This window comes from Ctenopharyngodon idella, chromosome 12, assembly GCF_019924925.1.
Source record: "Ctenopharyngodon idella isolate HZGC_01 chromosome 12, HZGC01, whole genome shotgun sequence".
Lineage (NCBI taxonomy): Eukaryota > Metazoa > Chordata > Actinopteri > Cypriniformes > Xenocyprididae > Ctenopharyngodon > Ctenopharyngodon idella.
This window is the reverse complement of record NC_067231.1, coordinates 15,414,687-15,426,973: the sequence shown is the minus strand read 5'-3', so window position 1 is coordinate 15,426,973 and position 12,287 is coordinate 15,414,687. Positions and strand designations below refer to the sequence as shown.

At 36.0% G+C, this 12,287-nt stretch overlaps 1 protein-coding gene across 3 annotated transcripts in view; it reads left to right on the top strand.

Moving 5' to 3' along the window:
* Positions 1-12,287, top strand: part of thrab (thyroid hormone receptor alpha b) — a 152,091-nt gene that overhangs the window by 87,786 nt on the left and 52,018 nt on the right. Inside the window, exon 3 of one of the 3 annotated variants that reach the window (XM_051914948.1) lies at positions 3,601-3,715. The exons of the other annotated variants lie outside the window; for them this stretch is intronic. The gene's annotated coding sequence lies outside the window, so the exon portion shown is untranslated. The remainder of the gene's footprint in view (positions 1-3,600; positions 3,716-12,287) is intronic. 3 annotated transcript variants of the gene reach the window in all.

Below are 12,287 nucleotides of genomic sequence, written 5' to 3'. Positions count from 1 at the left end.
AGACTCCCTCAGCGTCCCTCGCCTCCTGCGGCGTCCCTCGCCGTGTGTCTCAGGTGCACAGCCCCTCCTTTTACTCTCCATTCTTTACCATTTTTTGTTTCTCTTCCAATATGTCAATCTTTTTCTCTACTTACTCCCTCTCTCCTTCTCTCTTTCCCTCTTAGCTGTAAAATTGGACCTGAATAGATAATGCTTTTTTGGGAACTCGTTTGGTTTAACTTTGCGTATTTATACGATAAAGAAGGTTGATTTTAGTAGATTTGTCTTTTTGCATCTCCAGCTCTTTTGCTGCAAAAATCATTATTCCGTTTCAGTCAAAATCTTACCTAAACAGCCTCAAAACTGGAGATATATTATTATGTGAGGTATTCATACTTTTTTTTTATACAGAGAGAGAGAATATACACTATAATTTAAAAGTTTGGGATTGGTGAGATTTTTATATGTTTTTGAAAGAAGACTCTTAAGTTCACCAAGACTGTGTTTATTTGATCAATAATACAGTAAAAAAAATACTAAAATTGTGAAATAGTATTATAGTTTGAAATAAACATTTTCTGTTTTAATATATTTTAAAATTTCATTTATTCCTGTGATGGCAAAGCTGAATTTTTAGTAGCCATTACTTCAGTATTCACTGTCACATAAATCCTTTAGAAATCATTCTAATATGCTGATTTGGTGCTCGAGAAACATTTTTGATGTATGTTGGAAAAAGGTAATAATAGAACAACAGTTTTAAAACATTATTTACAACAAGATCTGCATTTTCATGGGTTTAAATAGAATATTTTTGACAATAAAAGAGACAATAAAAACACTTTTCATTAAAACCACTCTTTTCCTGGTTAAAAAAAAAAAAAAAAATGAACTTAATTTTCTAAAGTCAACAAATTTGCAACAGCTGAATGTAACATTTTTGACAAGCCAAACATGTCAGTCTCAGAGTAACATGTAATTTTTTTAAGCCACTAAATAGACTAAATTAAGTATTATGAACTACGCAAAAAGCTTTCCAGCATGAACATCTCCAGCATGTTTTATAATTACGCTGAAATTTATTGGGAATTTTCCATATCATACGATATCTATATTTATCACAATGTTCATTTACTATTAATGAGGGAGAAAATACTTTCCACGTATTTGTTTGACCTTGAGAATGAATATAAACATGCAAACTTGTTTGTTCACAGGTAGCTACTCCACAGAGTAGCTACCTTTTAAATTAGGGCCCCATGAAATCCATTTTATTTTTCCCTAAATTCTGTGTTTTCCATTTTATTTTTTGGGGATCCCGTGTTTTATGATTTAATACAAATGTATATAAACTTTAACAATTTAATCAAACTTTTAAAATGTAATGAAAATATAACAATTAATTTACAGCAAAACATTGCATTTTTATTTTTATTTATTTTTTTATCAAATAAGATGCTACACAACATAACTTTATACATTTAAAACATGGATGAAAAATATATTAATATTTTATGATATATTTCTGTCATAATTTCTTAAAGTTAAACCAAACTTTTTATTTTGATGGTTTGTCGTGAAGATCTTTAAGTTTTAGTTTCAATTGAAGTGACTTTCAGAATCAGCTCTGGAGATGAAGTTCATGTGTTCATGTCCTCATATATTGAGACGGCAGATGCAGAAAACACAGTGATCGTCACATGTGTGTGAGTTTGTGTCGAAAACCATGAAACCACGTTGTTTATTCAACAGAAACATGCAGAAATCACTTATTAGCGACATGCACTCACTGGCTGTTGTTGCTTTATTTCTGCTGTGTGACTGGCTGTTAGATTAATCCATATTGCGTAAAAATGTCCAGAGCATATCATTGTTATCGACGTACATTTTATCGCGATCTCGATATATCATCATTTATCGCCCAGCCCTAAAGATGATACATTTTTACATCATTACCCCTTTAGCAGATTTTGACTCATACAATTATTTTTTTCCTACCCCAGATTTAAACAAATCTTATCTTACGCAATTTTGCTTCTCAAAAAAAAAAAGTATCTTGTTGTTATTTTCAAGGATTTTTTTGCAGTGTTGACACAGATATTAACTTCCTCTAGTGTGTGAACGTCAAGTTTGCTCACACCACAGAGCATTTAAGCGTGCAATATCACCACTGGCCTCACTCGCAGATGTGCGGTCACAGGTGTTCTTCCTGTGTTGGTTAATTGAGGCTTTTTTGTAACACAAAGCCCTTCAGGTAATGTTATCTTCCAGCACCTCTTTCCTCTATACCTTCCAGTCTTTTCTTCCTTTGTTCTTGTCTCTTTCTTTATCTCTAACCTTCTCTCTTTCCACTCAATCCTGTGGCATCTGAGCTGTCACTGTGGGCTGCAGCAGTAAGGTGTGAAAAAGTAAATTCTTATTTTAATAGAGTTTGATGGAAGGAAGAAGGAAGTGAATCATGAATCCTGACTCATAAATTATCACGTTTTTGATGCATTCGTTCATATTGGTTATGTTTAAAGTTGATGCTTATAAAGTTCATTGAGCTGAATTCAGTAAAACAATCTCACGTTCAAAGATCAGCTACTGTATAGCATTACAGGAGATTACAGACGACAGCTCTGTGAGGAAACCTGAGCGTTATTGAATCAGTATGTATGTCAGAGCGCGAGTGCCACTGTAGCTGTGTAACAGTGTAACCTGTTTCCCTCTCGCTCTTTCTCTCACTTTCTCCACCTCTAATGCACAGAACAGTGGCGTCTTTCTCCCGCAACCCAAAGTGTCGGTTTCATCCTCGTCATCTTTAGACACGGCTTTTGCCAGCGGTGTTCTAATCATGCCCAGAACACACTGCAGCACTCTGCACAGGGAAAAAAAGAGAATGTACCTGATGTCTAGAAACTGAAAACCATTTGCTCAAGTGCAGTACATCATCTTTACAGCATTGTGTGTGAATTTTTTTTTTTTTTTTTTTTTTACGCTACCCTTACTTGGCAAAAGAGTTTCCAGTGATAAGTTGCATTATATTATTTGCATTTAGCTTTGTTTTCCCCATCAGAATTGACTTGTGGCCCATTTTTGGATCTTGGCTCTCCAAATGTGGGCCATTGTTTTATCTGACTACATTATTTTATAGAGTATAATTAAATTCAGTCATTCTTAAAGGTTTTTCAAAGTCTTGATTTTGTTTTCTTGTGTCTACTAGAATAGGTTTTTATGCTTGAATGTTCAAAAAACATTATTTTTTACGATTCACATTGCTGCAGCACCTCTCTTTCCAGTCTGTCAGTAACGCTCTGTTAGGTTCTGGTCTCTAAGCCCTTCCTTCCGAAAAGTGCAGTGTGCCCTGATTGGTCGGATGGACCAGTGTGTTGTAATTAGTCAACCGCTTCGAGCGTGTTTTTGAAATGTCACAACACTTTCCATAACCGTGAGTTTCAACACATTACTAATGCAACTCAACCAGGCCTCACCTTCGTCTTTGCGTCATTACGTCACGTCTGTAAACAGAAGGAAGGAGATCCAGCTAGACTATGCATATAGGATGCTACTGGTAGCGGATCATTTATAGCCTTTTTTTTACAGCAGCTGCAATAATTAAACTTATCATTTTGATGGCAGATTGTAATCCAGAAAGATCCAAATGACAATCATCAGTGATAACTGGAGATTCAGCCGTGGTCAAAAAGCAAAAGACTTCGGACTGCGGAGTGGCTACAGAAATTGAAATCTACAGGTAACACTAATACACACTAAATACACAGTCACGCAATGCTTAAGTTGTTAACATTAACAATTTGAGAACAAAGTATAACAACAATAATAATTTGCATGGTTTCATGTGATATGAGCTAAGCGATCGTTAGATTTAATCACCATTATTGTAGGCTAATGCTTTTTCCCTCAGTTGGTCAGAACAAAAGTGGCAGACATGTTACTTACCTGTTCAGATGACATTTTCCGATGAAAATTCCTATTTTGGTCATACCTCAAGACTACAATCTGTGATTCCGAAGTATCACTAAGAGGCAAATCTTACAGACAGCAGCTTTAAACAATTGCTGAAAAAAAAATATTTTTGCTGCTTGTTCAAATTACTTAATTAAAATAAGCTAAAGCAACAATTCCTACACATTTTGTCCTAACTTAATTTCATTGTGTTCAATCCATTTAAATATATCTAATACTGAAGTTTACTTAATCTGTTTGTGTTGAGATTACATGAATGAATTTTGTTCCATTAACTGAAAATGGACAGTGCTTGTTAGTTCCCAGCATGCATTGCATATGGGTGGATCAAGAGAGAAAATGTTTAAAAATTAGATGTTATATATATTTTATGTGTTTTGCAGTAAGATGAAAATGGGGGATGCTTGATAGTGTTTAATAGTGTTCAGTGTTCACTTATATTGGAATTATTAGAATGTTTTAAATTTCACTGGGTTACCATTATAGAGAAGAGTGGGGCATTTGCATAGGCTGTGGACTGGTGCTTCACATTAAATTTCTGCTTTGTGCTGAAAGCTAACATTTAACGTGTTAGTGTGTGCACTATTGTTAGCCAATAGGCTGTTGACGATCTAGTACAGTCTAATGATTCAATCACATAACACATATATGAAGTTGAATTGAATTTAAGAACATATTGGGTGAATGGATGTTTTGGATGAATAAATCATGAATCAATGAACCTCACAAAATGTACACTATTAAATCATGTAAATTATTTTTTTTCAGTGATAACTGTGACTATATCAACATGAAATATTGTTTACGAAAAAAGACGAGACTAAAATATATAGTTAAAAAATAAAAAAAATTCTAAAATCTCTTTATTTTTATCGTAATAAAAGAGGAGACAAAATATTACAGACTGCTATACAAGCCTTTAATACGATATTTCATGCTTACGGTAGATGTAAAGAGTTTAAATCTCACAATCAGAGCTTTTCCGTTAAAAGATACATTTTCTGTCCGGTGTTTTACTTAATCTTTGCAATCTGGCAATCGTGTGCACATGCTTTCTCTACACTGCAGAAGAAGCGCAAATGATCTGAAAACACCAACAAACAAGTAAGCTGTAGTGTAGCGATCTCTATTTGAGATATTGTGCTATAATAAAAGTGTCATTCAGTCAGTCTCTGTTATGTCACTCACGAGCCACTTGCGCCATTTGCAATCTGCGATCAAACCTTCTCAGTGATAAACTGTAATGAATCCAAACATGGATCTTGGCTATTGTTTGCGATTGTGGCTGCTGAATAAATGCACTTGTGCAACCTCTGTGTGACAATACAAAGTCTTTTTTGCTGTGTAAATGGAAAAACATTTTCATAATGTCGAGAGTGTTAATTTATATGATAAATAGCCTATAGTACACTAAATGAGGTAAAATAAACCATGCATATGAATTGACATTCTACTGATTTGTGCTTACAGGTGAAAGTGCAATAATTCTAATGAAATGTAAAAAAAAAAATTCTCAAATGACAATTGTTGCGATTATGATTTTGAGCAAAATAACCATTGTTATCAGTCTAACCATTATGCAGCATGACAAATGTGACTGACTAAAACTAGACTAAAATGCCCAGACATTCCGACATTTTGACTGAAACTTGACTAAACAAAAACAGGACAAGGTTGACTTGACTATATATGATAAAAAATAAAAAGTACTTTTGACACAGGACTAAGACTAAGTTAAAAATAGCTGACTAAATTAACACTAGTTTTAGGGAGTTCAAAAACAGTGCTTACTGATATCAAGAATAACTCATTAAAGAAAGTTGAAAATGTAAAAAAGCATAAAAGGACCCCTTTAAGCTGAAAGTATACTGTCCACACGGACAACAGCACATGTGCGAGTAATTTGAGTGCTTGAAAAGGAAGGTCCACTGGTTTGCGCGCTCAACTTTGCACGAGACAGAGCAGAATGTGGATACCTGGGCCTATAATCTGATTCCTACTGTACTGTAAATCCAATCATATCTGTTCCACAGGGAAGAAAGAGTTGAGAAATTGAACTCTGTCTGCATTAGTTATCATCACCTTCTGCGTCATTATCTGCCAGACTCATACAGCACCTAACTTTAGTCGTTTCTCTTCTACCTGCGTTCGGCCTGGATACCTGAGTGCAAAGATTATGTCTAATGTGTGCTTATAGCAGCCAACAACTGCCAGCCATGTGCGTTTGTGTGGGTGGGTGTGTGTGTACTCTGCCTCTGCTGTTAGTGTTGTAGTTTTTTTTTTTTTTTTTTTCTAGAGGGCCATCTGTTCTCTCAAAGACTCTCTCAGATTCCATATGGCCTTGATGGAGTGGATACATTCTGATGAAGAACCACTAGTGAGACCAAGGGCCACTTGCCCACCCAACAGGAAGGTCAAATAAAGTATTAGCTTAGATATTTTTTTCTAAATTAATACAATTCAAACCTGGTGCTTTTTGCTTTCAAAGCAAAAACACAAAAAATCTAGACCAAGTCATCACTTCAGTTCATAAATATCTCCCAACCAAACAAAGCGTATTTGAGTGCATTGTTTCATTCATTTAAAATGCAAAATTATTTTTCCTTGTAAGTTTGTGAATTTTTTATTTTTTTTTTATTCCCATATTGACCAGTAACTCACTTACTACACTCAGAAATATTCCATATAGTTGGATATTTCTTTGGTTTAAAACAAAAAAACAAAAAAAAAAATCCCATTGAATTCACTTTTATTTTACCTGTAAAATAATCTGCACAATAAGGATGCAAAATATTGCAGCACCGTAGATCTACCTTTCTATATATATATATATATATATATATATATATATATATATATATATATATATATATATATATATATATATATATATATAGACTATACATGCAGTTACTCATTAAAAAAAAATCAATATTACATCACTGAATCAATATAGCATTAGAAATGATGTCAGACGGACAAGGAATACTGAGCTGTAGCTCTATGACATTATAGAGGTCCGAAATTTCAACACGCTTTAACTGCTTTGCAGGACAAATTAGAATTGTGGTGTGAAGTAAATGTAGTTCTTGTTTTGGATAGCACTCTCTGTTTTCTATACTGAAATCTTTAATTCTTCAAAATATGGCTTACAATATCGTGAAGAATGATGCTCCATCTAGGACAGAATGTCACATCCTAAGAGTTCTCTCAAAGAGCTTCACTGTGCCAGAGTCTCTCAGCGGGCACCCAACATTTATTCAAGCTTTGGATGAGCAGCCCTGGACTGAGTGTCCTTGAAAGACCACAGGACCTGGACAGTGAGAAGAGATGCAAGAGGAAACACACCTCTAGCCATGGACACCAAAAAGCAGCTGACTGCAAGGTAGAGAAGCAGGACTTTTCTCTTTGTTTTGCTGTAATTGAGGATCAGGCTCAACTGAATGGAGAAGACCGCAAAGTGAAGAAATGTCCTGCAATTAAGTCCCTTGAATGCTCTGTGGACGGTTCTGCTTTTGAGGGTCCATCCAGCAAGAAGTTTAAAGGATATGTGACACGTTGCCATGACTTTGTGTCAACAATTATCAAACTTCAGCACTCTGGTAGACACCAGAGCAGACCTCAGGTGGCATCCTCATCTCACAATCCTAATGTGTCAATGGTCATCCCCTTCAGACGAGATGAGCCCACCAAGGCTAAGAAATGTCCTTTGATGGCACACTACGGACTTACCCCCTCTGTGGAAGATTCCAGGTGTGAGGGTCCACCCAAGAAGTTCAGAAGAGATGACACTGATAAAATGCCAATACTCATCCCTCTCTGGCAACCAAAAACCATATAAGACTTGAAGACAAGAGCTCAAAGAGAACGCCAAGAGGCACTTGTAAAAAATGAAAGTGACAAGTGAAGGCCAAGTATGGTAACCCATACTCAGAATTTTTCCAGTTAGTGTGCACACATTAGGAGTGGTGAGTAGTGAACACACATACTGCAAACTGTGGACACACACAACCGAGAAGTGGGCAGCCATTTTTGCTGTGGTGCCTGAGGAGCAATTGGGGGTTAGGTGCCTTGCTCAAGGGCAACTCAGTCATTTGAGACTCGAACTCGCAACTTTCGGGTTACCAGTCTGACTCTTTAACCATTAGGCGCACGACTGCACCTATAATAAATAAATAAATAAATACATTCTACATTGCTATTCTTTTGGGCTCATTTATAGCATACAAGTACATGACATAGCATTCAAAATGATAATCAACAAAAAGCAAACAAAAACCTTGAGGTAGGTGATATTTATTCTTTTGTTGTGTCTTAGAATGGCTGCAGAGTTTACTAATAGTGTAGGCTGATCTGTGATGTGGTCAGCTGACATCTACATTGTAGCTCCTAATGCGAGGCTGTTCCTGTTTTGTCACATGCTGATCATCCAGTGGCCACACGGACAGTATTGATTGGGTCCATGGACAGATCAAATCTATCACTCCATCTCCTGCTCTGTAGATCAGTGGTTCAAGGGAGACATTCAGAGTGTTAATGCCGTGGGTCTCCTGGTCTGGAGTTGAGAATCAATTCTGTAGATTAGTAAGGTCACTTATTACCAGTGGCAGAGCCAATGATTGGTTGGTTGATTAAGTCTTTTCACAGACAGTGATGACACATTCCCTCAGTTATCAACATCACAAATATAGTAAAGTTTTTAATATTTCCATTTTTTAACGCTATACTTTGTTATATTACATTGGCAGTAAATTACAAAACACTGCTGCCAGGGTGTTTCTAATACAACGACAGAGGGAGTGATGACAAATTTCACATCATTCTCTCTTATGACTTCTATAGTCAATCTCAATATTTTTTTGAGTATCTACTGTTCACCATTATGGAAGTTTACCCAACTATCACGATTTCCACTTCTGAGAACCCCGGAAATGTGAAAAGTGTCTATAGATGATTATTTGCTAGTTTTTACAATACAGGATTCAATTTTGTTAGCCTTTTAGCGTTACTTTGGAGCATCACCTTAGAGCACTAGTACATTTTGCATGTCAAGTAATGTAAAGGAATTCTTCACCGAGGAAAAAAAAAAAGATTCTTTTCCTTACCTTCATGATGTTCCATGCTTTTTAAATTTATTTGTTTAAACACAAAATAAGTATTGAAGAATCCTCATAAAGAAACTCATGGTGGTCACAAATATTAAGGGGTTAGTTCACCCAAAAATTGAAAATTCTGTCATTAATTACTCACCTTCATGTCGTTCTACACCCGTAAGACCTTCGTTCATCTTCGGAACACAAATTAAGATATTTTTGATGAAATCCAAGAGGTATATGACTCCTCCATAGACAGCAATATAATCAACACTTTCAAGGTCCAGAAAGGTACTAAAGACACCGTACTAAAGACAAAACAGTCGATGTGATTCCGTTAAAACAGTGGTTCAACCTTAATTTTATGAAGCGACGAGAATACTTTTTGTGCACAAAAACAAAACAAAAATAACGACTTTATTCAACAATATCTTCTCTTCTGTGTCATTCTCATACGATGTTTACGTCCAGCGCCTCCAGGTATTGGCTGGCTCCTGCATCAGCATCACACGTATGCGTCGTGCTGCCCACGTGTACAGCTTCGGCCAATACTGAGCCGGCGTTCGGACATGAACACGGAAGCCTTTACTGTGCTTACTGCGCCAGCAGCGTAAGTATAATGACAGGGAAGAGATTATTGAATAAAGTCATTATTTTTGTTCTCGTCACTTCATAAAATTAAGGTTGAACCACTGCAGTCACGTCGACTGTTTTAACAATGCCTTTCTGGACCTTGAAATTGGTGGTTATATTGCTGTCTGTGGACAAGTCATATACCTCTCGTATTTCATCAAAAATATCTTAATTTGTGTTCCGAGGATGAACGAAGGTCTTACGGATGTGTCATTTTTGAGTGAACTCACTCTTTAAGGTTCAAAAATAAAGCACCAAAAGTACCATAGAAGTGTTGTATACAGATTTAAGTGATTATTCACTGATATTCCTCCCATTCAATGAGTTCGGTTTAAGAACAAAACTTTTGAATGAACCATGAAGGAGTAATTGGGTGCCATATGTTGATTGCAGAGATACAGACTGACCAATTCAGCTGTGAGAAGGAAAGAAATGACTAAAGAGGAGGCCTCATCCTCCTTTCATCCTTTTCCTCTGGTTTTCTCTCTCCCTCATTTCTCCGGTCCTCCCCTGTGTGCGGTTATGATCAATGTTTATGCTCCATAATGTTTCCTGACTCTCCCGAGGCATCAGTGCAGGAGGGATTGACCCGTCTCATGCTATGTTAGTGGGCCACGTTGAACTGCTGTCCTGTTGATTAAGTGCCGGGGGCCGGCACTTCTCATTACGGCTACACGCGAAGCCCAGGCTGTCAAATGTATGGAGCATGTGCGAGCAGTCTCACCGCAAGTGCTCTGGGAATTGAAGTCCATTTCCTCTGTACGCCACCGTACCATAAAAGAGTAAGAAACGGCGTATTATCTTATAAAAAAGGGGCCGTTTATACTTTAGGTTGTGGTGTTCAATATGGCCCTCAGCGGCTACACCTACAGCGCTGTGGGTTTGGTAAGGATGCGATGTATAATATATGCAGCAAGCCCCAAATCTGAGAAAGAAGGAGGTAGAACCCCATTACCCACAATCCACAAGCAGAGGAAGCACAATGTTTACCTAAAAATAAATAGACAGGGTGATCCTCAGAGACTTAGTCTTATACATGCACATTTATTAAATACAGACAGAGGCCGCATAGCTACACATTTCCAAAAAGCAAACATATATGCACAAACAACCCGATTAAGATACACAGACATATACAGACACTCTGCACATAGACTTAGAGGTATACAGGAAAATGATAAATTCACTGCTAAAAGCTGTTGGACACCTAGTTTTTCATCTCGCTCCTCTCCTGAATGTAGTGTGGAGTAAAGTCCTTGGCTCTGTGAAAGGACGTGAAGTGAATGCAGGAAAAAATGATTAAGTAACTGTTTCATTTTATACCTTGGGGCAATTTGCCACAAACCCTTCATCTCATGGCCTTCCTCCTCCACATGTATTTGCCTCTTTCTTTTACTGCATTGTCTGCTTCACATATTTGAGCCTTATGTTGCATCATTCTTTAGCCCTTTTCGGACTGGGACTTGTTTGCTCTGAGGAATTGTGATTTTGTTTCACAGGTGTGAACTTTATAATCTTTATCCTGTCCGATCAGACATGTTTTTTCTTGCAACCTCTGTAGATATTATATTAATATTATATACATTATAATTATACATACATTATACATAATTATACATACATTATAAATATTACATACTGTTTTTCATCTAACTCAGGTGTCCTCTTAGAGGTTTAATCTGGTCTGGATTGTGTGTGATTTTTTTTTTTTTTTTTTTTTTTTTAACTTAATTTTTACTTCATTTTTAATGCCTGGTCGATTTTCATAATTGGTTTAAACTGAAAAATTTGTGGATAAATTAGTAGTTTGTGGTACTGCTGGCATCACATCAGATTAAAATTGAAATAAATTACTGTAATTAAATTAATAATTTTTATTAATGATTTAAAAAAATATTTTAAAATAGTAATTAATTAATAATTATTTTACAATTAATAATTTGTAATTAATTTTAAATAATTAAATAATTTAAATTTAAAATTGTAAACATTTTTGTGTCAATTTTTGTGAATCATTGAATTATTCATTCATTCAGCCTATTATTGAAAAATGAGTCATTCACGATTTAAAGACCCCCTGTGGTGAAAATCAAGTTTTTAATGTTGTTTATATGTCAATGTGGTGTTTTTTTAAATGCTTTAAGTCAAACCATGTGCAAATTCATAAGTCAACACCATTGCTGAGTATTTTCTCTTTAAAACTGCAGTGAAAAAAGACACGCTGTTTGAAATCGCTGGTGTCTGTGATGTCACAAACTACCTTCTAACCAATCACGTCAACATGCCGGCGGGCTTTAGCATATCATTAACAGCAAACTAGCATGGGAGTGATGTTGTAAAGAGCGATACCATTGTGCAGCGTTTACCTCAGTAAGTTGACCGAGTGGATCTCTGAGATGGCGCGAGCGAGTGGAGGTGGGGCTAATTTGCATATTCATTGATCTGCGTATATTAAATGAGGCAAGAGTGTAGAGTTACATTCAAGCTATTTTAAGTCATGAAGAATTTTTTTTTCACAGAAAAAAAGTTTAAATATGTCATTTTGGTGATCAGAGATGAGTTTTAAGGGATAAAATTGTTGACTACAGGGCGACTTTAATATTATTCTTTATT